General features: G+C 39.5%; 1 long non-coding RNA gene across 1 annotated transcript; it reads right to left on the bottom strand.

Annotated features, from left to right (window-relative positions):
• Positions 1-10,411: 10,411 nt before the first annotated feature.
• Positions 10,412-12,027, bottom strand: LOC139314384 (uncharacterized). Its single transcript, XR_011600179.1, has 3 exons — positions 11,969-12,027; positions 11,136-11,303; positions 10,412-10,649 (listed from the first exon to the last, which is right to left on the bottom strand). It is a non-coding gene; the product is annotated as an uncharacterized lncRNA (long non-coding RNA).
• Between the last annotated feature and the right edge of the window lie 347 nt (positions 12,028-12,374).

Here is a 12,374-nt window from a genome sequence, read left to right as displayed (position 1 = left end):
AAAAGGGGAAAGAAAAAGGTCAAAATAAAAATGAAAAGGGAGAAAAGAAAAGGAATGAAGGAGGAATATGATGTATATAACTAGAATTGAAATATGAATTGTAGTAAGAAATAATATTAAATCATATGATGGTGAAAATGAATTGAAAAATAATTGGAATAATAATTTGCGGTGCAAGGCAGCCCTCGTTTCCTGCCGACTCGGAGCGGTAAATAGAGTCTGGTTTGGGGAGCAGCCGGATTTTGCTTTCCATTGCTCTCTCGGCCCCCTGCAAGCTCTCATCTCTCGAGAAGCCCAACCAAAGTTTCCAGCACCACTTCAGGGAGCGCTTCTCGAGAGACGAGAGCTTGCAGGGGACCGAGAGAGCAATGGAAAGCAAAATCCGGCTGCTCCCCGAACCAGACGCTGTTTACCGCTCCGAGTCCCAAGCGGCAGGAGATGAGGGCTGCCTTGTGCCACAAATATACCAAGGTGGAATCCTGATGCTGCACTTACAGTGGAGAGAAGAAGCCAGATTTTGCTCTCCATTGCAGACACCAGATCGTATTGCACCACCTGCAAAAATGCAAAAATTTCCAAATGTAGCCCTGCCCTCTAACAGCCCTCCTGATGTTCAACTGTTGTCTCTCAAGGAGGATACTTGGCCATCTTCATGCTTGAAAGGATTCTACAGTGTAACAGCAGATCTCTCCCACCTTGGTAGCTTTAAGACTTGTGGACTTCAACTCCCAGAATTCTCCACAATTCCCCAGAATGGGCTAGGTGGGAGTTGAAGTCCACAAGTTGTAAAAGAGCCACAGTTGCCCAGCCCTGGGCTAGGGTAACGGGTGGGAGGCGAGGGGCGGGTGAGCCAGCAATTTAACAAATGGTTTGGTGTGCTGTGAGGCCAATAAATTGCAAAAAAACACCGAACCGTTTGCTAAATTACTGGCTTGCCCGCCCCTCGCCCTGCCCCGCCCCCACTATTTATTGGCAGGGGGCGGGGCGAGCCAGCAATTTAACAAGCGGTTTGGCCGAACCGCCTAGAACCAGCAGAATCCCACCACTGGTTTATGGTGGTGTGTATAGAAATGATTAAGTGATGATTTGGAACAACATGGGGAAAGCTATATGATTAGAGGATAACAGCTAGAATATTTTTAAATTTAACTAAGGAAACTGTAATAAATGAAATATCTTTAATTGCATATCATGGTGAAAGTAGAAATGATTAAGATGTGGTTTGGAGGAACATATGGAGAAAAGTATTTGATGTATGAAAATGAAACTAATTGGAATATCCACGTTTATATATATAATTTTCTTGTTTGAATATATAAATGGAAAAGATATTTACATAATTAATTGATTTATATTAAAATATTGGACTGTATTATTTAAGGAAATGTATGTCATAAAACAAGTAGGTTTACTATTCCTATAAGAATTGAATAACTGTAACACCACAACATTAATTAGAGGATGGATATAAAAATAGATGACAATGGGAAGGGGTTTAATATAGAATAGAAGGGGAAAATGGAATTTGGTTAAAATAAGAGATGAAAATGAAGGGTAATATTAGTAAAAAATAGATGAAAATAAATATTATGGCAAAAAAGGAGGTATAAAAATTGTAATTTTAATTGAAAGGACTAAAAACTGTTTAAATTTGTTAACTGGCCAAATACTCTGTTCAGCAAAAATACATTGTATGTTTGTGTGTGTGTTTGTGTAAAAAATAAAAAAAAAACTTTTTATAAAAAAAACCCCATGTTGCCAAGAGCCAGGGCCCTTGGTGCATGTTACGCCGTAGCCTTGGGAGCATAGCCAGGTGTTTAGAGGTTTACAAAAGTTGTACGGTTCAGCAGCTTCTATGTACAAAGCCACTTTGTTGTCACTCTTCAGCAATATAGTTTGTTTTTTGTTTCCTCCTTGCCTGAAGAAACCCTGTCTGATGAAACACCTAAAAGCCTTAACAAAATAAATTGTGCAATATGTAAAAAAAAGTGCTCAGAGCAACCGATGTGGAGTTGGGTTAACTGATTTCTGCATCATTTTTACTTCTATTCAAGTGTTATAAAATTAATATAGATTGATTTTACACTGGAAATGTGCATCTTCAATTTATTGAGAGAAAATGACTGAAATTGAATGAAATTATATTTTAAAAGGTTGCCATCAACAGATATAGCTAATATCTCTAGCATGGATGTGCTGAGGTTGAAGTCTGCGACAGAATCATGAATTGGCCTGACAAGGCTTAAAACAAATTCTACTGGATAAATTGATATATGGAAAAACTAACAAGGTTTACAGATTGGTTGAATAATATAAAGACTACAGTAAATTGTACTGTAGTACAGTTTAGAATAAGTTAGCACATTTTCCATAATAATAATGGTAGTCAAAGCTATATAGATTAATATTCAATCAGCTATATCAAAGAGATAATTTAAAAGTAAAGATGCAGCCATAAAACTCTATCAGGCTTCCTTCTCTTTCCTCCATCAGCTCAGTTCACCAAACAGCTTTTATGTCTCACCTGTTGGGGTGTCGCTCCCGGTTGTGGAGGGGAATCCCACCCAAAGAACTAGGAGGCCCACAAGGAGAAAGGTGGTGAGTAGCTTCATACTGTCCTCCAGATTCAGCAAATGACTTAGAATGATAAAAAAACCCTAACCACTGCTGGGCAGAGCAGTGTATGAACAGAAATGTGATTAGGGCTACAGTTGCACAGAACTGCTATCGGAGTTTTGCCAAACAGATTTGTATGCTTCCCATTTTGTCTCCTCCCCCCAAAACGAAGCAATTCTTCTCATTTTTCTTGAAGCAGAAGCTTTGGCCACAAAAGGTGGGAACATTAGTAACTGCAGTATTATTAGTAACTAAACTAAACTAAACTAAACTAAACTAAACTAAACTAAACTAAACTAAACTAAACTAAACTAAACTAAACTAAACTAAACTAAACTAAACTAGTCCAGATCATGAAAACCCTTCCATGTCTGTAAATTTTAGGTTCCCTGATCTAAAACAAAATGAGGTGTCCTCTCTTTTGTCCTCATGTCCACTGTTTGGCAAGCAGAATCTAAAAATCAAATAATATCTTTTTTTTTAAAAAAAATGTTGAACCTTTTTCATAATAGGAGTCATTCAAATTTTCATATATAGTGGCCTTGTAAAATGTCTGCATCTTTTATTTCCTCGTCTGTCAACAGACTCAAGAGCTTTATGTAATTTATTTCCTAATTCCAGCAATTACCTTTAATCTGGCCCCTTCAATTATTTAAATTTAACAGATAGATAGATAAATACATAAGCAACCTATTAGCTTGACTTGGCTATGGGACATTGATGCACCAAATGGTTATTTTTTCTTATTAGGTCTCTTGACAGCTTGTGGTTAACTAACATTTTCTTGAAACTATAATGTGGTTAGGTTATTTCACATACACGCCATCAGCAATATCCTGTTACCTTTCCCATTCAACATCTCAAGCAAAGCAGTTCTTGTCTCCTACATTCTGATGAGAGGTCCAGTTGGAAGAACCAATCGACAAAGTAAGAATCTGCCCATGCTCCTTGTGGTTAATAGTTTCCATATTTACTTTGGAGATTCAGAATTCTTCAAACACAATCCAGTTTCAAATATCATAAACTTCACACAGGATGTTAACAAACCTTCCTGATTCTGAGGATGCCGAAACAAAGTGATATCAGGTTGAGAAAAGTTATATTAGAAGAGAACCAGGATCATCTAACCTGGGAAAAAAGCTGACTGAAAGGAGGAATAAAATGGATTGTGTAGAACCCTTTCAGTCAGGACACAATCTGAAGCATGGGGTGAAGTCCAGGGGTGAGATGCTACTGATTTGGACCTGTTCGGGAGAACCAGTAGCGGAGAATGGGGCTGGTTTGCCGAACTGGTAGCAATCTCTGGCTGGCCATGCCCCTGAACCAGTCTGTGGCCCGCAGCCCTGCCATGCTTCCTTGCCTTCCACACAACCTTCCTGGCATCCCCGTGGCCAGCTTTCAAAGGCAGGCAAGCAGAAGGCCACATGGAAGGCAGGCAAGCATGGCAGGGCTGCAGGGAAGAGAGCTAGGAGCATACTCCCTTCCCTGCAGCCCTCCCATACTTGCCTGCCTTCCATGCTGCCTTCCTGGCAGTCCCCCACGCCTGCTTGCCTTCCGAGGTCAGCGTCCAGCCCAGCCTGGCCAGTGGGTGGGCAGGTGGCCCTTGGTGGAGACACAGTTGCTTCTCTGGGGCTGAGAAGAGTGGCGGAGGTGGCAGTGGTGTTCCGGGAGGGTAGGGCTGCAGCCGTCAGCCTTATCAATGCTCCATATCAGAGGATCCCACCACTGGTGGTTCCTCCCGTCCCCCTCATTCTTCGCCTGTCCTGAGAAGAGACCAGTGACGGTGGCAGATGGAGACTCACTCTATATTCCAGAATGGATGTGAAGCGCCCCTCTACTTGCCTCTTTTTCCAGCCCTTGTTGGGAGATGCGTGACTTTTCTCCACGTCTAGACACTGTTTGGGCTAACCGGCTGCAGCCAATGCTCTACATCGTAATGAGCTCCAGGAGGAGGAGGAGGGGACACCGTCTCCCTCATTGTGCAGCTGCTAAGTTTAAGTGCAAAAGCAGCAAGCAGCCATGGAGGCGTTGAGAGGAATATGGGGAGACGCGGGGCAGAGAATTCCTAACCCTATCATCCTTTCAAAGGCCAATCCAATCCCCATACTTTTTCAGGCTTCCGGCTTAAATCTATGCTAACAAAATGCAGAGGGAGATGGCTGAATGACATGACCTGTTCCTATCCATGGGTAAATCTGGCTTGTTACTTTATGCTTCAGCAGTTTATATGAACACAGCCATTTAGGCTTCATTTTTCAGCAATTTAGCCTGTTCTTCATTCTCTTCTCACCTCATGCAACATTTACAGACTCTGACAAAGTGAACTGAATTGTAATTTTCTCTAGCCTAAAAGGCCTTCAGTGCACTAGATATAAAAAAGGTGCTCACAACGACAAATGTGGAGTAAGTTAAGTAATCAATCTCAGCTTTAGAAATTTTTGATTTCTATTTAATTCAAGTCTTGTAAAATTAATATAGGTTATTTTTATACTGGGAATATGCATCTTCAACTTACTGAAAGAAAATAGAGATGTTTGATAATGTTTCCATTTACAGATGTAGCTAATATGTATAGCATGGAGTACATTGAGTTTGAAAAACCCAACAAACCCGTGAATTGAACTAATGTGTCTTAAAACAAATTCTATTGGACAAATGCAAAAACTCTGAAGGTTTTTCCGCAGAGATATTGCTCAACATATTCTCAGTAGGATTCCTAATTCTACCTTTGTTCCAAAGGCGAATTCAATCCACTAACTTTTTCAGGCTTCCAACTGTATATTTCATTTAAACCTTGTCTGATGCAACACCTAAAAGCCTTAACAAAATGAATTGTAATTTTCTCCAACCTCAAAGGCCTGCAGTATGTTATAGGTATGTGAAGTTGCTTAAGTAATCAATTTCAACTTTAGAGTTCTTTATCATTCTTATTTCTTTTCAAGTGTTATAAAATTAATATGATTGATTGGAAATGTGCACCTTCAATTTATTGAGAGAAAATGGAGATGATAGTTGAAAAGGTTGCCATCTAGAGATGCAATTAATATCTCTAGCATGGACTTCACTGAGTGAAGTTTGTCTGCTTCAATTCTTTCTCCTCCCTCCAAACGTAAGCAATTCTTCTCTTTTTTGTTGAAACAGAAGCTTTGGCTACAACAGGTGGGAACATTAGTAACTGCAATATTAAGGCATAGTCCAGATCATGATCACCCTTCCATGTCTGTAAACTCTGATGTCCAACAAAAGGAGATGTCCTCTTTTTTGTCCTCAACCTCTGTCTGGCAAGCAGAGTCTTAAAATCAAATATATATTATATATATATTTTAAATTTTTGAACCTTTTCGATAAAGGTAGTCATTCAAACTTTCATATATAGTGGCCTTTTAAAATGTCTGCTTCTTTCATTTCCTCATCTGTGAATAGATTTAAGAGCCAAGATTTATGTAATTTATTTCCTGATTCCAGTAATTGGCTTTAATTTGCTCCCTTCAGTTCTATGATCACGGTAATCTGTAGATTATTATTGATGAATTAATTGATGAATTGATTAGTTAGACATTGATTAATTAATTAATGTAACAGTGAAATCCAGCAAACAAGAGGTGCTCAGCTACACAGTTAAAAAATCTTTTTCGATTGCACCAGTGCCTCCCCAGAAAACCGACCATGCCAGGCAAACACTTCACTGCCAAACCCCAACCGAAAAAGAAGGAGATCTCTACTGATGACCACATGACTCCTACACATGATTAATCTATACAGAATCTTTCAAGGAGGATGAGAGTAGCATGAAGTGCTCCCTATGCAACATGTATGCTCACCACAAGTGCTTAACCAAAAACAGCCCAGTTCCTACAAGCAGCCTCACTTAAAACCTCCCAGTTTGCATTTCCACTTTTCTGCCCATCATGCAGACCCAGACTGGACAAATTTATTGTCCTACTTGAAAGGTCAACACTATTGAAGCACAATTAGCATCCCTCCAGAAAAAAAAAAAAGATAAAACACAGAAAAGCAAAGATCCAACACAACAACCACAACAACCACAACTACATGAAACCACCAACCCTACGAATAACATCTCCATCCTCATCAAAGATGCAATAGAATGCGAACAGAAGTGTCCCAGCGCTTTCTTATTTGGACTTGAGGACACCAATGAACCCGAAGGCATCACAAAGGTTTGCAACATCATCAGCAACTTTCAAGCAGCAACCATCTCTTCCAATGAAATCATCGACATTTCCTGTGATGGCCCTGAGTTCAAGAACAGCGACAGCTCAGTGGCCCCACACTTCTGCAGAGTCATTTGCAAGAGTGAGACCAGCAATTGCAAATTCATCTACACAATAAACTCACTCACCAAAAGCAGCATTAACCGTAAGAAATTTTGTTCATGTCCCGACCTATCCATATTGTAACATGCCCGCGAGCTCCACTTGGAGCTCAAAAGACGCCAGGACCAAGGAGAGATTGATCTATACATCGACTACCGCACTGACTGTGTCAAACGCAAGACCAATGGCCCGGGCCCCAACAACCACCCCTCCAACAACCAAAACTAGGCATGCATGCCCCCAACTTCCTCCCGGTCCACTCTACTTTCCTCTTTTTCCAGCCCTTGTTGGGAGACGCATGACTTTTCACTGTGCCTTGAGACTGGTTGGGCTGCCTGGCTGCAGCCAATTCTCTACATTGTAATGAGCTCCAGGAGGAGACTACTGTGCTGACTGTATCAAACACAAGACCAACAGCCTGCGTCCCAACAACCCCCCCCCCAACAACCAAAATTAGGCATGCACACCCCCAACTTCCTCCAGGTCCACAACTGCAGACCTTAAATGCAAGCTACTTAACGCAAGAAACCTCACAAACAAAATTCCTGAATTCCTCCTGCTATTTGACCTTATACTTGTCTGCGAGACATGGTTGAACATATCCTTTCCAGACTCCATTACCACAATAAGTGACTCATGTTTACAGGTCCGACCATGAAATCTGTAGAGGGGGTGGTGTTGCTATCTTCTATAAGAAGTCCCTTGATCTGAAAAAGATTCAAGTTACACAGGAGCTTGCTCTTCCTGAGACCATTGTCTGTGAACTGTCACTAAATACCATATTTCACTTCGTACTATGTTACAGAGCCCCTGATTACAACCTTGGTCATGCGACAAGCTAACTGCATTACTAATGTGGGCAGCCTCCTGCCCGCACCCCCTTATCTTTCTTGGTGACCTCAATTTACCTCTTATTAATTGGACCCTAAACAAATGTACAACTGAACCTATACATGCAACCCTGTACAAGGCCGTTACTACTCTGGGTCTGGATCAATTGGTAAGGAACAACACTACGGTCAACAACTGTCTTGATCTCATCTTCTGCAAGTTTAAACTTAATGTATGGCCTACAAGTTAAAGAACCCTTTTCCAACAGTGACCACAGCATAATTGACTTTTGTCGCAATTTACGTCCTTGCAAAGAAGGTCATAATGATGGGACACCAAATTATAACTTTAAAAATCAAACTATGATCTCATAGCTGCTGACCTCTCATCTCTTGATTGGCACCTTCTGTTCACTGGCTGTGTTCATACTTATACCTGTTATCTCGTACATGTTTGACAAACTAAATAAATAAAATAAATAAATATGTTCCTAGGGTAAAATTTGAAAAGCACACCATAGTAGATTCTGTATGATCGCTAACAATTTTTCTTTCTTTTCATAATAAATTTGGAATTGTAAATGAGCACAGAAGGTTTTCCTACCCATTGTTCCACTGAAAATCTCTAAATTCCCTAAATTTAGAATGTCATAACATTTCCAAAGGATGTAAACATCCTTTGTATGTAAACAGTTCCTCTGAGGGGGAAAACAGGAGATGATATGGATTTGGAAAATAAATGTGCTTAAAGAGAGAAACAGGATCAACGGACAAGGACTGACTGAAAGGAGGATTGAAATGAATGAGTTAAAGCCCTTTCAATCAGAGTTCAAACTGGAAACATGGGATGCAAGCATATGTGGTTGCTCTTTTGAATGACCTCAGTTGTAACTTAGATGCTTGGAGTGCAGCTTTCCTTAAAGCAGGGGTGCCAAACTCACGGTGTCATATTTTTTTGTCATATGCCAAGCCACGCCCACCAAGCCACATTCACAGAACCGGTAGTAAACATTTTTGAAACCCACCACTGCAGAGAAGGGTCTTCTCCTGGATCCAACCAGCTGAAATTCCTTGACCGACAGGATCGATGGCCTCCTCTGCTGGCATGAGTGCATCAGGCCTGTCCCTTTCAGCTGAGATGATTCCTCAAGTAACCTGGACCCCTGCCATTCAGTGCTTTGTAGTAATAACCGACACATGGAATTGCATTACGTTGGTATAAAAAGAGTTCCTTCAGTATTTGGAAAAGGAGTTAAAAGCTTTTGTGAATTTCCCACTTTTTAGTCCATGTGTTTGGGCACAAGGGGGGAAATTTTGTTTCACATACTGTTAACATGCCTTCTGTAACTGAAGGAAATGTGTACTTATTTACTGCTACAGAAAATTAAAATATTTCTAAAAAAGCAGAATGACCACATCTTTGAAGATTTCTTGCATGTACAGAGCATGGTGCTCTTACTTTAAAAGCTCAAAAAATGCAAATTCTTTCTCTGGGTTGCAAAAAATCTTTGGATTCTTCTTCTGTATTCTTGGATGCAATGCTAATTTGGAGAGCTATTGTCTTTAATCAGTGCTTGGGAAATAAAAAACTGGCTATCCCTTGAATCTGCCAAAGAAATAACTATGAGGTATGTTACCAAATGATGCCAACTGGCCAACACCTGGCTGTACCTTCAGCAAGGGAGATGATGTTGCTGAACGAGATAACCAGGATATTGGAATCCTGCATGTGCCAGATAATCCTTGAAACTTCAGCCATATGTATACAATATCCAATGAGCCGGGATGCCCCCTCCCCATCTTTTAACAGTATTTATTACTTATTATTGTTCTCATTTTTGTTTCACACTAATATGTACCAGTAATAATGTTTGTAAGCTGAACAGAGTCATCTATGATGAGATGCCGTTGCAAACTGATAGTAAAGGTAAGTAGAACCCACCCCTGGATGGGAGGTCCAATTGGAAGAACCAATTGATGTAGTAAGGATCTGCCCATGCTCCTTGTGGTTAATAGTTCCCATATTTACTTTGGACATTCAGAATTCTTCAAACACAATCCAGTTTCAAATATGATAAATTCCACACAGGATGTTAACAAACCTTCCTGATCCTGAGGATGCTGAAATGAGGTGATATCAGGTTGAGAAAAGTTATATTTGAAGAGAATCAGGATCATCTAACCTGGGGGAAAGCTGACTGAAAGGAGGGATAAAATGGATTGTGTAGAACCTTTTCAGTCAGGACACAATCTGTGCAGCTTAGACCTCTTAAGGACTTTTAATAATATCAGTTCTGGTATAATTTGGGAATTCAGGACACAGTATGACAATTGTCTATTTATAATGTGATTCTTTTTCCCACCCAAACCTGAGCTTTTCCTTCTTTGAGGTATGGAATTGTGAGATTAACATCACAGGTTAATAGAATCTATTCTGTCATGGTTGTATTGTCTTTTTCTTTTAAAAATTGTCAATTAAAAATGACCAAGATAGCGTTCTATAGGTAAATAAAGGAAGAATTGAAAAGTTAAATTTGCAAAAGTAACTTTATTTATAATAGAGAAGTAATCATTGGCAATGTAATGGAAAACACATATAGTTTTATTCATTTTTCATTATCCACTGATTATTCATTGAAAATATGTATATAATAGCAAGCTGTAAAACCGAAAGTGAGACATTCAGCGAAAGAGACAGAAAGAAGAATTCCCTGAAACAACAAGGAGTAAAGCAGTGTAGCAGATTATCTTGCTCTTCTCATCTCTTGTTCAAGAGACATTTTTGAGGCTTATGAAGGGATCAGAAAGATGCTGTCATATTGTTGAATACATTGAACCGTCAAACCACTTTCATTAACCGGGAAACCTGTTATGGATTAGGAATGACATGTTAAAACTTAAGTAAGCAACACTCCAGAAGTCACTACATGAGTATCACATTTCTTACAACCAAACAAGTTTCAAGAATACTGTACACATTTTGCTGGAGAAGTTGTCAAAGAAGAAGCCAAATGATACAATAAAGAAAAACGTCTGTCAAGTTGGATTGGAGGATTCTAGTTGTAAATGGCTTGCTGAAGAATTTAAACTAAGAGTCAAGGGCTGACTTTATATGGGAATTTTAGTGAAATCTACCAATGCCAACAAATTAGGTTGTGCAGTATTCACAGCAGGGGGAATCAGAGGCAGGGGAGGTGAAAGCAATAGCTATATTCCCCCCCCCCCACACACACACAAAAGGAAAGCATATGGGGAAGATGAGGGTAGAAGGCTAAAGTGAAAGAAACATGGAGGATATCACAAAGAAGATGAACCAAGAGTGTCCTTGAGAAAAATGCATATAAAGTACTACCTGAGTCTCAGAAGTTCTCTGGACGTACACAGCGCAATGCACAACAATAGTGACAACATTTTTCCCTTCCTCTGCAATCATTATCTCTCTTGCACTCATTAGGTTGAGGAGGAATGCATAGGCAAGGAGTGACTGGGCACCTCCCTGGCTTCTGTGGACTTTGCTTTCCTGCAATAGCGGAAGATAATGCAGAACAACAGTGGTTAATCTTAAAATATAACATATAGGTAGTACACTAGATTCAGCGCACTAGATTTAAAAAAGGTGCTTGCAAAGAGAAATGTGGAGTAAGTTAAGTAATCAATCAATCTCAGCTTTAGAAATTTTTGATTTCTATTTACTTCCTTTCAAGTGTTGTAAAATTAGTATAGATTATTTTTATAGTGGAAATGTGCATCTTCAATTTACTGGGAAAAAAATTAGAGACGTTTGAAATTGTTGCCATCTACAAATGTAGCTAATATGTATAGCATGAAGTACATTGAGTTTCAAAACCCCAACATATCCGTGAGTTGAACTGATGTGTCTTAAATCAAATACTATTGGACAAGTGGAAAAACTCTGAAAGTCCACAGGTTGGACCACAGTACATTGTATGAAGAGCATCTCCAACAAAATACATTTACATATATATGCAAATTATGGATTAAAATATGTTAACAGGTTTCTATGATAACAATAATTGTAATAAATAAAGCAATACAGAAATCAATATTCAATCATCCACAGAAAATAGATGATATTTAAATAATAATGTAGGCATAAAAACCAGTAAGACTTCCTGCTCTTTCCTTTGTCCTGTCTTCTCACTAACAGCAAGTTTTATATCTTACCTGTTTGGAAGTCCCTTCCAATTACGGAGGGGACTCCCATCCAAATTGCCAGAAGGAAGATTGCAAGGGGAAAGATAGTCAGCAGCTTCATGTTGTTCTCCAGATTCAGGAAAAAATAATAATAATCAAGAACTATAATTGAGCAAAGCCAAGATATAAACAGAGATGTTCAAAGAAATATAGTTGCACCTAACTGCAATCAATAGAGTTGCAAAAGATCTTTATATGGTTTCACCCCACCCCACCCCACCCCAAACTTAAGCAATTGCCTTGATCTAATTTCCACAGAATATATGCTGTGTTAAGGGAACTGGTGTCGACATCCATAACTGTGACATATTCTGGTGTGGTGTAGACTATAGTCATCCTTTCATGTCCTGAGACCTGGGGTTCCCTCACCTCCAGA

Source organism: Pituophis catenifer, unplaced genomic scaffold, assembly GCF_029215685.1.
Source record: "Pituophis catenifer annectens isolate HBS135680 unplaced genomic scaffold, rPitCat1.0.hap2 SCAF_3, whole genome shotgun sequence".
Classification (NCBI taxonomy): Eukaryota; Metazoa; Chordata; class Lepidosauria; order Squamata; family Colubridae; genus Pituophis; species Pituophis catenifer.
Note: the sequence above shows the minus strand (reverse complement) of the source record. Positions and strands in the feature narration are given on the sequence as shown.